The 17244-nt window shown below is 37.6% G+C and overlaps 1 pseudogene; it reads right to left on the bottom strand.

Moving 5' to 3' along the window:
• Positions 1-12858: 12858 nt before the first annotated feature.
• On the bottom strand, positions 12859-15773 carry LOC132045459 (cytochrome P450 93A3-like; annotated as a pseudogene).
• Between the last annotated feature and the right edge of the window lie 1471 nt (positions 15774-17244).

The raw sequence follows: 17244 nt of genomic DNA, 5'->3' as shown, positions 1-17244 counted from the left end.
GTCGAGTTATGACTATGAATCTAGAAAGAGTGAAGAGAATTGTGAAGTAAGAGTAATATAGTTGACTAAAGGCTATTGTGATGATATTATGAACGTTATTATTGATGTTTGGGAGTTGACATGTAATACGAGGAAAGTCGTATAAATAAAGGAGATGTTGTCCGATTTTCTCTAAAATTAGTTATGAATGCTAAACGCTATCCATCATCTAATATGAGTATGCACTTCAATGAAGGTAGAACGTGAACCTTGAAGAAGAACGCTCAAGTGATATAATAGTTGCACGAAAGGTATGTAAGGCTAACCCTTCTTTCATACGGCATGGTTCTTTGGCCAGATGTTCATCTTCTTATGAGTTCAGGATACTCTCTAATGATCCTAGCTTGAGAAGCTATTAAGATTATGATGCTATACGATGGGTAATACTCCGAGGATAGAATGTAATGAGTGACGATAGAAAAGGGTTAAAGGTAGATGTGAACCCCGAGCTTATAGGGCCGGGTAGAATATGATAAATATGTAAATGTATATATGTATGTGTGCCCATGAGAGGCTATTGTGAACCCCGAGCTTATATGGCCGGGTAGACTATAATAAGTAAGTATATATGTATATCTATATGACGACGCGCGCGCACCACTGCAGTTGGGTACGAATAACAACCCTGAGCCTTGGTAGGGCCAGGCACTGAGCCTTGGTAGGGCCGGGTATGTGAAACACCGAACCTTCGTGGTCGGGTAAGCTATATGAAAGCTATATGTATGACATCTATATGAGTACGAATAAGCTATATGTATGACATCTATATGAGTACGGATAAGCTAGGTATATGACCTCCATATGAATACGATTATACTATGTATATGACATCCATTAGAGTACGGATATGACAAGACTATGTAAGTGCCAAGTAAGGGCTATGAATATGCAATGTATGTGATATAATCCTGAGTATGAAAGGAGACATGAGTACGAATATGAAAATAGATACGAAGGGTAAATGAACATGGATACGAATTTATGTACACGAGTACGCAATAGAAACGAAACGTCCCTATGGAAAGCAGGTAAGTGCTATTATGATGATGCTATTATCCCCCAGCTTATGTTATTTCATATGTTATCCATTATGCTTCTATATTGATATTGATCATGCTTTATATACTCAGTACATTCTTCGTACTGACGTCTTTTTGTTTGTGGATGCTGCGTCATGCCCGCAGGTGGCCAGGGAGACAGATTTGATCCATAGCTGTATTATCTCAGGGACTACATAGCAGGGCTCCATTTCATTCGGAGCTGTAGCTTTTGATATAGATTCTTTTGTGTATATATTCATGGGCACGGCGGGGTCCTGTTCCACCCACATGTTATGACATGATGTACCTTTCTTAGAGGCTCGTAGACATTGTGTATATGGTTAGATATGCTCGGCCTCGTCGGCCTATATTTTGGGATGTTGTTTTGATCGCCTTGTCGGCGCATCTACGTTTATATGGGCATAGATGTTATTGATGATATAGATATGTTATTGCCCGATGTGATTAGAATGATGACGAATGAAAACTATGATATAATTATGTGGCTCACCTAGAATGTGATGTATAAGTATGTTAAGGGGTGCCCGGGTGGGCTAGCACCGGGTGCTCGTCGCGGCCCTCAAGTAGGGTCGTGACAACAAACCCACTTAGTGGATGAATGAGGTGGAGGCACATCTTGTCCCTATATAGAATAAAGAATACAATTCATTTTGCTTTCCTTAGTTAAAAGGCAACAAAAACGTAGCAGCTAGGTAGAATTACTTCTAGATTCATTTTTATTATTAGCCAAAGAGGTAGCTTTGAGAAGAAAGAAAACTTGATCTCTTGCTTGATATTTCAACAGCACAATCACGTTTGGGGCTTTGACAATAAGGAAAAATCAAGCACAAGCTCGGTCTATTTTGAGAAGCAAGAACGCAACAATGTATTATTGCCCCAGATTTATTAAGCAACATGAGGGGATTGGGGAAATAAAGCTACGGTTATGTGGTCCAAATGGAATGAAAATAAAAGTGTTTTTTTTTTCATCTATGTTGCGGATTAATCATATTGTGCACGAATTTCAAGAATCATCAAGGGATTCTAAGCATTTCGGAGATTTCTTCAAAGTGAAGTAAGGTGAAAGAAGAGTAGATCTTTGCATATAAGGTAATAAATCCTCTCTCCTAGATGTATTTGATTTATCCAAGTCGTATCTACATTGCTAGATGAAAGAAATACGAAAATTATATCGAAAATCGGATAAATTGGTGTTGTAGTTCGGTTGACTATTTTGGGAGGTTGTTCTTATGAAATTATATGACTAGAAATTAATTGAATGACCTGGAGGTGTTGTTTTAGTTGTTTTTAATATTTTTGAGAAATTTCGGAATGAAGATGGGGTTTAAAACTATTGTTTAATTGACAAGTCGAGCTTGCCGCTCGTCGCATTATTGTTTGAATTATTGAAACTACTTTTATATTGTTGAGGGGCTGGATCGATGGGATTAATTTTTTATGTTGTTAATATGGTTGTTGTATTGTTGTTGATAATTTGGCCGAGTTGAATTCTCAGGATTTGTTGAATTTATAAAGGAAATGTAATTTTCGATTTCTATAAATGACGTGCTAGCTTAGGGTTGGATTCCTAAGTACCTATAGCTAATGTTTGATATCTACTGACGTTGTTGTAGATCTTGGGAAGCCCGAGACTTAGGTTTGGATTAGCTTAAGAAGCGGACAAGGTATGTTAAGGCTATTCCCTTTTCTTCTTTTGGCATGATCTTTGCGATATGAACGAACGACAAACATATAAACCCCAAAAGTGACTTCCACTCTTAGACACGTTAGGGGAATTATGATTTGACCCCAAATGCTACCTTGTTATATATTGTTTATGTCTATGATTCCGACAGCTTGACTTATTGAACATTACTGCTTCATAACGACACTTGAAATCTTTATGTCCTTACATCTTATCAAAAGGTTCCATAATGATTCTATGAGTCTCATATGCATTCATTTATATATATATATATATATATATATATATATATATATATATATATAGTATATATATATCATATATATATATATATATATATATATATATATATATATATATATATATGAATGCATATAGACTATAGATCATATAACCTTTTGATAAGATGTAAGGACATAAAGATTTCAAGTGTCGTTATGAAGCAGTAATGTTCAATAAGTAAAGCTGACACCGAGCCGCGCTATAGTCGGTCGGGTACAACACGTAGATGTGCAACCACTGATCAGTTGGCTATTCACACCGAGTCTTGATCCAGGCCGGGTACGTTATATAGATATGATGGTGATAAAGGCCTATGGATACTTATGCATTGATAAATGGTTTTACATAAAAGCATGCATGATTCTTGCCTTTGGGGCTATTTATATTTCTAATCATTGCCTTCAGGGCTACATACATTGTTATTCTCTGCCTTCGGGGCTATTCATATTACAGGTTGTTTCTCGTACTTTCATTATGACTTATATCTCATTCTTTATGATTCTTGGCCTTACATACTCGGTACATTATTCGTGCGACGTCCTTTTACTGAGGCGCCTGTGTTTCATGCCACACAGCCCCATATTGCTTTGCAGGAAAGTTATACAGGAGTTTGACTATAGGATGTCCCAGGCTATCAGCTGGATTGGTAAACTCCATTCTGTTCGGAGTGATGCCGCGTCGGAGTATTTCCTTATGAGTTGAGTCATATGCATTATGGGTATGTTGGGGCCCTGTCCCAACTTAGGTTTTGATATCATATCTTACGTTAGAGACTTTTGCAGACTGAGTTATGTATACAGTATGTCAGTCTTGTAAGCGGTTATGTAAGCCGATGTATCATTATGCATTACTTTACAAATTTCATATGATTACAGATTTTACTTGATTTGAGAAAGACGAAAAGAATGTTTTTGAAAAGCTTTCATTATGCATTTCATTTCATGATTTAAGAGTCCAGTGAGATTATGAGTATAACGAGAACCAGCGGGTTCGCTCGTCCCTAAATAAGGGTCTGGTGCCCACCATGCCCTATCAGGATTGGGGTGTGATAGAAGATGACTAAAGAATGGTTTTGGCTAATATCCCATGATTTCAATTACTTGTATTTGGTCCTGGATCAACAAGATGTACTATTCCAAAGGACGGATAGTCGTTATGGATCCTAACGTATCGCTTTCTAGCAGCTGTGTCAATCTAGATGATGATTGACCTCTGTGGGTTGATAGCCTCGGTGCATTTTTGAGTAATGGAATCCTAAAGTGGCTCTCCCAATTTTGTTGTGTCAGTCTAGAGGATGATTGACCTTCGTGGGTTGATAGCCCAAGTGCATTTATTGGTTGTTCGTATATGAGTTGGCATGTGATATTCTTTGGTTACCCATGAGTTGGCATTTTGACGATCTTGATTTCATAAAGGAAAGACTTAACATGATGAACAACTTAATAAATCAAAATCGACTATTTCTTCATTACTAATTTAAACTGGAATTTAATGATTTACTATGCTTGCTGGTTCATTGCCTTGATTGGCATGATATGATGCTTTTGAACATAATTTACAAAAATTGTCTTATTTCTCCCTTTATGAATTTACTGGGTTTCATGATTTACTCTATCATTAATTTTGAACTGAATGACTGTCACAGTTTTACTATATCTATTATTATAATTACTTTTGTTATAATACCCCTTAGACACTCGCTGAGTGCCCAATACACAGGCATATTATTGTTCTTTTTATGGTATGTTAGGTGATGTAGAAGAGCAGGTTCGTGATATCGTACAGAGTAGGTGAACGTGCTGCTTTTCCTGGACTATTGGTGAGCCCACATGTTTGTTCTTGGGACCTGTTGGCATTTGCTAGACTAATGCATATATGAGTTTTGATGATTGACAATGCAATAAACATGGAACTAGGGCAAAGACCTAATCGATCGTGAGAGACAGTTGCAAACAATGCACATGAATCAGGTCTACAAAAATGTTTCGTCAAATACAGACCAGCACAGTCAAAGAGGTGAAGAATATGACCTAGCCGGGCATACAAAGATATTTAGTATATAGAATGAAGAATGATTGACTAATTAGAACAACTGAACAAGGCAGAAAAGAGATTGGTTGAGAAGACAAATGACTCAGTCACAAAGCAATTCATTGAAGAAATAGAACAAGTGTGCAAGCATGTTCTATACCAAAGAGTCATCATATGCAGAAGAGGGATGATCACATGTCATTAGGTGCAATGGATGAATGACTTAGCAGTGATCAGTGGTGAAGAAGTAAGAAGACCAGTTGCAGACACAGAGCTTATAGTTATATGAAACAGATCTGTCAACATGTTCCAGAAAATATCTCAGAAGCAATTCAACGGTAGATGAAGAATGAAATAGATTGGTGGAAAAGGTACATGAACATGTTCTATCTCAGACAGTGTAGAGATTCAGAGGTAGACGAACCAAGTGGGTGAAATAGGTTCGTGAACATGTTCCAGGGAAAGTCCTACAACAACTAGGATTTGCAGAATTATGGAAAGAACTTAGCGGTAAAGTATGACAGCTTCCTTGCCATATTTGTAGGGATTAGTAAGCTTTCTACACGTATTATAAGCAGATTCAACAAGGCAAGAATCCAAATAATACACAAACACTATTACATGTCATTGACTAACTAGGATAGGGTTTTGTGTCAACTGACCTACGGAGCATCAAGGGCTATATATATCTAGGTTTTTCCAAGGAGAAGTTTGCACACCCACAAAGAGAGAATTCAGAATATTGAGCGAGTAGAGGATTTATCCATCATATTCAAGAATCCGAGGTTGCGTCCCTAGTGCAAGAAGAAGGATTTAAGGAACTATTTTACTGTATAATGTTCTCCAGTTCACAAGTCTAAATATCTTGTATTAGGTTTGGTTTATTGATTTGTATCTTTATCCGCTTAGTAAGAAGCATAAACGTAGATACAAACCATTGTAACTTAAAATTAGAGTCTAGCTTAAAGATAGCTTGCTAGTCAGAGGTTGGGTAGCAAGGCTGAAGTTGTAGGGATTAGGTTGCCACTTAATTTGCAGGTGGCTCAGTTTTAGTGAAGTAGAGGTAAATCCTACAGGTCTGTAGGTCGTGGTTTTTATCACCTTTTGAGCTAGGTGGTTTCCACGTAAAAATCTTGTGTCCTTACCTTCCTGTTTGTTTTTATTCCGCAAACACGTTTGTAGAATAGGTTAGGTAACGTGTTCTCTCTATAGGAAAAAGTAGATACACATTGGGATAGACACTTAGGTCGTACAAAGCTAACAAGACCACATCTATCTTAGATTTTATTGCTTCATTTTTGGGTTGCGTCCCGAAGATAGACTACTTATTTATTCCTCTTAGAAGCTCCATATATAGATATTGTTACTATGGGAAATTGTTGAAGTCATAGCCTGACTCATTGGGACGTTATTGCCATACTTTATGATTATTATAATTAAGGCTTCTGCTTATACTCATTTTCTTATTTGATTTGTGCATAACAAACCTGTAATTGAATTTAGACAAGTGTTTACTTTACTTACTAAGGTGCTTCCAATTTTTTTCGTAACATCGGATGCTTGTTGCACCAAGGTGGATTTCAGGGCGTGACATTATGGGTATGCCATTGTCTGGCATTGCTTCACACCGACTCACTCAACATATGATCACAGTAGAAGAGAAAAAGAGGTTTAACTGATTCAAGAGAATGAACCCGCTATAGTAAACAATGGAGATCCAAATGATGATGATTTTGAATTCTTGATTAGTTTCCAAGAGAGGTTACATAATATGGGATTGGTAGACTCCAATTGATTAAACCAGTTTTCAGATGATAGGTCCCTCCAAGCAGTGTTGGAGGGCCTATGTTGAGACCAGACAGGCAGGGCTGCCTCTTCTTTCATGGGCTCAGTTCACTCAAGTATTTCTGTTGAAGTTTGTCCCCCGCAATATGTGGGAGGACAAGAGAGATCCATTTGAGAAGTTGTGACATGATGGCATGTTCGTGGCTGAGTATGAGATGAGGTTTTATGCCTTGTCTTTCCATGCTTTGAAGATACTCCCTGATGAGGCTGAGAGAGTGATGAGGTTCACCAATGGGTTGATTTGTCTTATTCACACAACAATAATTCAGGTGGCTGCCACAGGAGCTTATTTACAGAGGGTAGTGGATGCATCCAAAGAGGTCAAATTTATCAGGCGTCAGGACTATGAGGTGTGGATGGGAAAGAGGCCCCGTAGTTTCGACAGTTACGGTGGTACCTCATCTGGAGGCAGGGTTTATCTGGGAGAGGTTATCCCCACCAGTCCAGCAGACCTGTTCATACATAGTCGCAGGCGTACAATGTGCAGTTGTGGACAGGCTTGTCACGACCCAAACCAATGAGTCGCGACAAGTGCCTGACTTCTACTGATCAGACACCCTTACTCGTACCTGGATCTCACTGATTAACAGGGTGGCCCATATATGACTTATAACTGAACTATACTGACTCTTATAAGAACAACATAATAGACTCTGCGTCGAGAACTCACAATCAACATAAATACATACCTGCTGAAGATAATAGTGCAAGCCGACTAGGCCGCTACATACTATACAACAAAATAAAAACCGACAAGGCTACATAACATCTCAACTACGTACAACTGTCTACAGACCTCTAATGGAGTACAAAGCTATAGAAAGGATGGGGCAGGGCCCCGTCATACCCATATATACATCTCAAAATAGCATACCAAAATAGATCGCAACTCCGAATCAAGTGAGCGCGCTGACTACTGCTGGGTGGAAGTCCTACTGAGCTGGACCGCATGTCTGTCTACTTGAACCTGCTGGCATGAACGCAGCCCCCAATAAATAGAGGAGTCAGTACTAATAATGTACCGAGTATGCAAGGCATAAGAGCAACATATACATAAGAATCATGAAAGGTATCTGAAACATGGAAACTAATCCAAATATGTGAAAATGTTTGTATACTCTGTATAACTGAAAGTGTCTCCGCGGGCGTATGATATGCATGCTTTATTTCAAAATCATATACATATATCATAGTATAACTACTAGTGTTGTGGAATGTAAATCCCGATCCATATATCAGGTCATCTCGCATCCGGGGTAATCTCATAATCTGCCCACTGCAGTGGTGTGCACATTTATGTGCCTGCCCGGCCGACTATAGAGCGGCGCGGTATAAGAAAATAGTTGTACATATATATATAAATGCATTAAAGGCTCGTAAAAGGATGCTCTGAACTCTTCAGGGTAACATAAGAAGCTAGTATGTCAGTATAATAAATCTCTAGAAGCTATAGACATGAAACATAGGAGGTCAAGGATACAAATGTCCCTACACTATCTAAGAATAGAGTCTTTGGGACTTGCTTGCTTACTTCTTTCGTTCGTATCATAAATATCATGCCAAAATGAAAGAAAGGGATAGCCTTAACGTACCTGGAAATCTATCTAACGTCCAACGTCTACTCCTCAAGTCTGTAGGTCTACAATCAAGACGATAATGTCACGATTAGACCATTTACACCACTTACTATCTAATTTGAGTACGAATGAGACTTAACGAAATTCGGGCAGCATTTTCCCTATAATCCTTACTCCAATCCAATTCTAAAACAGCCCATAATATGCACAACCTCACCAATAACAACAACAACAACAACAACAACAACATCAAATAGCAATATAACCAAGTAAGAATCTCTCCAAAAATCTAATAAAAAACAGCCCACAAGGCAACCATATTAACAAACTAGTTTATGCTTTCATAGCACCATTTTCGTCACTTTAAACTAGAGAATTCTTCCATATCAACTTAACTAACAAGAGTAGAGGATAGAACATACTTTAAACTCCAGAAAACTCCTTTAAAATCCTAGCTCCAAGCTTTCAAAATCATCCATACAATAAGGCACCAATACTATAATGATCTTCCTACTAATTCCTAACTCTATAAGATTAAATCTTGATCCAATTTGAGAAAACTCACTTTGATGGATTTGGAGAGCCTTTAGGGAGTATATAATCTGTTTGGATGAATAAATGAAGACCAGGTCATTCCCCAACTTAAATACTAAAATGAAGGGGAGGCCACCGCCTCAAAGGACGATAGCGTCGAACTGTTCGACGACGGCGTTGAACTGCTCGACGAGCGTCGACCTACCACCGTCAATCATGCCATAGCCCTTGATTCTCAGGTGGCTGGGCGTCAATTTGTCCCTGAGCACCGTCAACACTGTTGACGATGGCGTCAACATGTTGACGGGTCGTCAACTTGCCTCGTCAAGTTGCACCATGCACTATTCCGCTCATTGTTGATTCGTTTAACCTCTAATCCTTCCAATACTCGTAATACCTAAACTTAGCTATTCGTATACAAGAGTTAAACTTGTCTAGTATCCCATAACCTTAAAGACAAATCTTAAAACTCGAGGTCGAGGTGATTAACACACTATAGACTAATAACGCATCGAAATGGGAGATGTAACAAGGCTCCCCATGGTTCATCTTCCAGACCTTTAGGTCATGGAGGATACTCAGACTACTCCAGTCCTTCCAGGCAGACTATCACACGTAGGGGATGATTTGAGTGCAGTGATCCAGGACATACATGAGGGATTTCCCTAGATTGAGGCGTAGTTCCCAATAGAGTTTTCTGGCTCCCACGCCTGGGGCAGAGGCAGATCCGACCAAGTGATAATTATTAAATTAATTTAAATGATAATTAACGATGAATTTAGAAAGCGCTGCAACCAATACATCGTGTAAATGATAATCAATTACCATATTCAAAATCGTATTATTTGGGGTGAATATACTTTAACTACATTAGATGCTTGCTTAGGCACAGAGAATTGAGAATGATATAAATGCCTCAAAAGGTGCGAGATACAAAATAAATATTGTGGTAAGGCTGGAAGCGCTACTACCAATACACCACAAATTAATAAAGATGAGACAATTTTGAACAAGTTTAAAACATATTAAAGAAGGAAGGAAATAAGCACTATTAAGCTCATAGGTATAATGTATCCTAAAAATTAACTTAATTCGGGTATAAGCCAATAAAGCGTCGTGCTTAAAACACGACACTTGGGTGTAATGACCTGTCTGGTCGTTTTGAGTTTTAGGACCCCTTCCCCAAAATTATCCATCCGTGGACTTAACATCTAACTTTTTACTTGCGGGAAGTGGGTGGCATGGATTTCTAGGCAATTGGGTGAGTATCAAAGAAGAAAAGCTAAAAACTAGAGTTCTTGAGAAAAACAATAAAAGGAGGATTGACCAAAAAAATCAACAATCGGGGTAAACGGGCTCGGATTTGAGGTTTCAAAGTTCCTTTAGGTCTGAAATATGATTTATTACTTAGTTAGATGGTTGGCACAGATCCTTAGGGGCTCGAAAGTGTTTCAGACTCTTGAGTTTCTTACTAGTTGAAATATAGATTAAGAGTTGACCTCAATAAAATATGTGACTAAACAATCTTGGATCGATGTTTCGAAGGTCCCAACAAGTTTGTACGGTGTTTTAGGAGTGATTTGGATGTTTGGTTTGTTTCGCGGGGGATTCGTATGGGTTTCTAACGGTAAAATCCAGATTTGGGCACTTTAGGTTTTTCGAGTATCTGGTGTGAGCGCAATCACGCTAAAGGGACAGATCTTGGCCAGCTATATCTCGCAAAATTGCGCGATCACGCACAAAGAATGGGGGCGGGAAGGCTCTATCGCGCTGGGTCTGCACACTTGCTTTGAAGGATGCTCGAGTGGTCTCCAATATTGCGCCCAGCGTGCGCGTTTGCATTGAATGTTGGGCAGGCCTTAGGCACTATCGCGCTAAGGCCGTGCGATCGCGCTTAGTTTGGTGCCGGGTTGAGTGAAATCACGATGGGTTACCGTGATCGCGCTAAGTGGGCTTCGGGTGTTAAAAATGGATAGTGTCGGGATTTTAGGTTTATTTCAGCATTGTTGGTGTTCTAAAACTCAAAATTAGGAGATCTTGGAGGTTATCTTCTCCTTTTCAAAGAGGGGTAAGATTCTAATGCATATTTTGATGATTGCCCATGATTACTTCAGTTAATTAACGTTTTAATCAATGGATTTGATTGGGAAATTGGAGTTTTAAGTCCTAAATTAAAAGAATACAAATCCTTAATTTGGGTGTCGATTCATGGACGGAATTGGATAATTTTTGGAATTAGATCCTATGAGCTATGGGTAAGCTGATTTTGCGAGAAAATTCCAACTTCGACCTCAGGGGCTTGAGTTGACTTTTTGAGTGGTTTATTTATGTATCAATATGGGTGTCTAAATCTCAATATGTTCAAATATGTAATATAACATAAGCATAAGAGTCAGTAGACATTCATATCGTTATATAAATAACCCAGTCAAAAAGCCAACCCCGAACAACAAGGTCAAAACTGCACTTTTATCAAAAAATTGGATTACTCATAATTAACTCATAAAACCCAAATCTTGAAAATCTCCTACACCCATTCACAAATCGATATCTAAATCAAGGTTTTACCTTCTCTTAGCTTTAGGTATCAAAATCCCAATTTTAAAAATCCAATCACGGATAAAAACACTATTAAATACTAAAAGGAAGGTTAGAATCTTACCCCTCTTAAAACAGAGTTGATAGCCTCCAAAATTGCCCAAATCTGAGCTCAAGAACTCCCAAAATCGCAACATCAAATGTCACTTCAAATTGGAGATTTAATTCTATGCATGCATGAAACCTTCTTCACGAATGCACAGCCCACCAATGATCGTGATGAACAGCCCCAACCGACCCATCTCAAACGCGAGGCCCATCTCTCAAACGTGACGAGTAGTCTAACCCGGGCCAGCACCCTCTCTTCACGAATGTGAGGGCCGGCTCGCGAACGCAATGGCCACCCTAGCCAACCCTTTGCGAATGTGAATCCCCCTAGACAAATGTGAAGGTTAATTTCTGGCACCAGATACCAAAAAACTTTGGTGTCTCCCAAACTCCGATTCGATGCCCGAAACTCTCCTAGAACAACCCCCCCCCCCTCCCCCCCAAAAACAAAACCAAATATGCAAATCGATCACAAAATATGCTATGAACCTACTAGAACGCTTAAAACATTGATCTGGTGCCGTCTTGACCCATCGTTGATCGTGGTCAACTCAATTTCTTAAACCTACCTAGTATTTCAACCAAGTATCTGAATCACTATTGAGCCCTTCGGGATTCGTCTAAACCATCCAACCAAGTCATAAATCACATTGCAGATCTTATGAAACTTTCAAAACTCGAATTCGAGTTCGTTAACCCCGTATGTTGACTTTAGTCAATCCTTTTGTTATTTCAACTTAAGAATTTTAAATTTTATATTTTCTTCTCCGATACTTATTTGATTGCCTCAAAAATCATGTCACCCATCCCCACAAGTCAAAAATATCATTGTAAAGCTACGGGAATGGTCATGTAAGAAAAGAGTCCTAATGCTCAAAACAACCTAACAGGTCATTACAAATCAAAAACATGATACTATCAATCTATCAAACATTCATACTTGTCTTCAACAACCATGCTTGAAATTACCTTATGTATATAGCCATTAAAAATTGATATCGATGTTTAATGAACTATAAGAATTTAATTTCTTAAAAAGATATATATTCATGCATGTAACATGATCATCCCTTTCCACATTGAACTAAATTATGTATTTCTATTAGTTTCGACATTTGATAGTTTGAAATTCATTGATTTAAAGTTTGCGCCGCATATTTCATGTCTCATTAAGAAAAGGATTGAACCTACACACTGGAACACAAATCAAAGGATTGGCTCTAGGAACTGTGACACCAGTTCCTTCTTCCATGTCCACTTTACCAATACCTTCACCACCAACTTTCCATTCAAAGCATTGAATTGCAGCAGCAAGACTTGTGTGCAAAATTTGCAGTGCTAATGAAATTCCAGGGCATCCCCTTCTTCCACTTCCAAATGGAAATAATGAAAATTATGTCCCCTTACATCCAACTTTACTTCATTAATAAACCTTTCTGGCCAAAATTCAAGAGGGGTTTCCCAATATTTTGGATCTCTATTCATAGCCCACAAATTCACCAAAAGTCTTGTTTTTTATGGTATATGATAGCCTTCAATAGTGCAGTCTTCACTAGATTCTCTAAGAATCATTGGAGTAGGAGAGTGAAGCCTTAATGTTTCTTTAACAATGGCTTGAAGATAGGGAAGTTGAGAAATGTCTGACTCTTCCACTAATCTATTCTTTCCTGTGACATAGTCAATTTCTTGGGCTGCTTTCTCCATAATATGTGGATGATTAATCAATTCTGCAAGTGCCCACTCCATTGCAATGGCTGAGGTGTCTGTTCCACCAGAAAATAGGTCCTGTAAAATTTGCATCTAGTCATAAAAAAGAATCAAGAATAAAAGTCAAAAAAATTGAGAGTAGAAAGCGTCATAGCAACTAATGGACTTTCTTGACCCAAAAAGTCTACTGGTATAATCCCCACATATACTCTTCGTCTATCGTTAGTTTATTCTTTTTGTTGCCTATTCTTTAGTTTGTATGACCCTGAAGATTCTTCTGGCACGACTTTTCATTACTCCCCGTCCCAGTTAATATTTTTTTAATTGTCTAAAAATGATTGTTATATTTTTATACTTATAAGTTATTTAATCTTATCATTTCTATTTTACCCTTAATGACATGATTTATATTCTTGATATAAAAGTTCACATTTTTTATGCCGATAGAGATGACGAACATGTGAAACTTTTTACCTGCAATAGTTGATAGTGAGGACAATTTTGGAACTTATAAGTATAATTTGTGTAAAATATTTTCTATTATTTCTTTAAATTTTTTGCTTCTTTAAATTTTTTTGCTTGGTGAAAAATTTAGAATACTAATTCACCAAAGAAGATAGAAGGAAGATATTCTAAGTGTCGAACATAGAGGACCATCGTGACGCGAGGCCCCTTAGCACCAAATTTGGTTGTCATGAAGGTCGTGCCGTGACGGTGGAGGTGTGCCATGAGAAAAAGATGAAAAATTGGCTAAGTACGGGAGACGAGGGAGGCCGTCAAAGCAAGGTCCTTGGCCGGTATGGAGCTTGTGACATGAGGCACATCGCAACCAAGGAGCTCGTAGTGTGGGCTAGGGTGATTCAGCCACGGGTCAATAAATACGACCCTTGTGCATTTTATTCTGATTTTCACATTTCAGACTTCGTTCTAAAGCCTTGCAGTGGTTTTCTTCTCCTTTCATCCTCCCACGATAAGGTAAGATTATTCTAATGATTTCAAATATTCTAAAATCATTACATGATTATTAACATCGTCATCCAATACATAGGATTTCCAAGGTAAATCCTTCCCAAGCACTCAAAGCAAGGGTTTTGGTGTTCTTCGTCAGACAACCGTAATTGTTTGTTAGATTGGAGCAATTAAAGGTATATAAGGCTAACTCTACATATGAGAACTTTATTTTTCTTCCCCATGCCACGTATATCCACGTTTCTATGTTTTCCTCTCAATGGAAGGATTATGCCCTAGTCTTAGATAAGTCTTATGGTTCTTAAGCTTTCGATTATGAAATATGCTTCCTAGCAATGTTTGTATACTTGTGATCAACTAGTTTGGCAGTTCAATGTTATCTCAGAATGAAAATATCATATACATATATACTCCTTATGTTATAATTTATGTAAATCCATTTGATTTAGCATGAAATTTAATAAAGAAAGAAAAAATTGAGACGAAGGGAGTAATTACCAGAACAAAAGCTTTGATATTCTCTCTTCTTAATCGCATTTCTGATGTTTTGTCTTCTGAGATATCAAGTAATATCTCAAGGAGATCCTTTGCAATTTGCTCATCCATTTTCTGCCTTTTCCTTCTTATTTCTTGATGCTCCTCAATTATGCTCTCCATAATCTCATCAAACCTGTCCCTAACGCCTTTCAACTTCTTCCCAAAACCTTACAAATCCCATTTCTTACAAAACCAGAAAGTATCTGACAGATTAAATTTCCCTGAAAGCTTTGCCATTTCATGAATCATTTCCCTTATCTTTTTAGCTTCGTCTTCGTTGTCAGAACACCCTTTACTCATAAGCATCCTCGTAATAACATTATTAGTCATGGTAGTAATTTCACCACGAACATTAACGGCCTTGCCAACTGCAGCACTCCTTGATAATCCTTTTATTAAATGCTTTATTTCAACATGTCTGATTGGAAGTAGAAGATGTAGAGTTTGTCCTCCAAGAAGTTTAGAAATACAAAGCTTTTTCATGAACTTCCAGTAAGGGCCATAAGGTGCAAATGAGAAGTCTTGGTGATAAGTTAGGTAATCGATATTTTATATCTTGGGACTGTTTGAGAAGGTAATCTCATTATTTTTGAGGAATATTTTGGCTACTTCTGGTGAAGAAGCAACCACACATGGAACAGAACCAAGGAATAAGTGAAATAATGGTCCATATTTATTGGATAATTTGTAAAGAGCTTCATGAGGTTTGTTACTTAGAAGGTGGAGGTGACCAATAAGTGGAAGCTTTAAAGGGCTTGGAGGAAGGTGAAATGTAGTTCGATTTTTCACTAGTGATCTAACTATAATGGTGGAAATAAGCCAGATGAAAAATAGAAAGATATAGGCTTGGATATCAACCATGATTAGTTAAAAGGTTGAGTTGATAATGCTGAAATTAGGTGATGCTTTTACTACTATTTATACAACAGAATAATGGATCTACAATCGATCGGCTGAATTTGTATATTTGCATCAGTAAGATGATCACTCTATTAATAAAAGATGCAATTAAAAGATCGATGAGCTGGTAGATTTTAAAATCTAGTACTTCTCGAGGGTTTTTTTTTTTTTTTTTGTACTAGACTAGCTTTATTTTGTCTTCTATCGACGAAAATAAGGTGGAAGATTTCTCTAAACGATTCCATTTGGCTTTGCATAGCTTTTGACAATTTCAGACTTGAAAATATTCATTCTCTACTTTTAAAGGTCCCATTGTTAGGGGAAGGAATGCAATCCTGGAAGTGTTGAATTTTTGTGGTGTGAATGTGAAATTAAGGGAATTTTATTTTTTATTTGTGGCTTTTTCTGAAAAGCTACATGCATTTTCCTGTAAAAATATCACCAGTTTTGTTTCGAAAAAGCACTGGATTGCACCTTTTCTTCACAATCACCTATTCATTGTCCATATATATTGATCCCCTTGCCTAAGATATTTTAATAGACTTTCAAATTCTTGTTCTTTCTCTTTTATCCTCATTGTTTCAAAATAAAAACAACATTATATATATGATTTGCTCGTTACACGCACAAGAAGAAATCTGTGGACTTTGGTGCTCATATGTACTAAGTCATGATGTCATGAAGATGATAGATAACAAATATATATTTAGGAACTTGAAAAGAAATCACATCGCGTACTTTTTGTCTCTAATGAGATTTGAACCATAATCTCTAATATTTTTACATTTTTTTTAAAATTAAGGTCAATATTTTTACACTTCATTAACCGCCACACATATATATTTAGGAAGTTATCAACGAATCTCCTGCTTTTAAGGTTTACTAGTATTTACCCCAGATTTAGGTAATCAATTGAATTTATAAGTGAGGTATAGGATATGTGGACGAACTTTAATCTATTTTGGGTTGATGTGGAATATAAATGGACTTGTATGTAATGATATGTATATGTGAGTGTATGCGTTAATGCCTTGAATAAATATGTAGATATTGATGATTAAGCTACTTGTATTGAATGAACAAGCAAAGCCAAAACACCACTGATTCGGACCAAAAAAGAAAGAGAGAGAGAGAGAGCTTCAATATATATTTTCTATTACAATGCACTAGATCTCCCAAAGTCAACCCCTAAAAATAGGGAAATGTCTTCTATTTATAGTTTTGCCTCATGGGCCTTACATGCAATACAAGACCTTTTTAGAATAAACAAAACCCTAAAAGGATAAGGTAGGGCCGTACGGTCTGACACCCGTATGGTTGTCAGTACAAAATGGCAGAACGGTCTTGGCGCATGGCAATTCTCACGAACTGGTTAATCCAACCAACGACCACGTTCAGCTCGGACACAAGAAACCGGACTAACGGCCATGAG

This window comes from Lycium ferocissimum, unplaced genomic scaffold (assembly GCF_029784015.1).
Source record: "Lycium ferocissimum isolate CSIRO_LF1 unplaced genomic scaffold, AGI_CSIRO_Lferr_CH_V1 ctg6705, whole genome shotgun sequence".
NCBI lineage: Eukaryota > Viridiplantae > Streptophyta > Magnoliopsida > Solanales > Solanaceae > Lycium > Lycium ferocissimum.
This window is presented reverse-complemented; position numbering and strand designations above follow the sequence as displayed.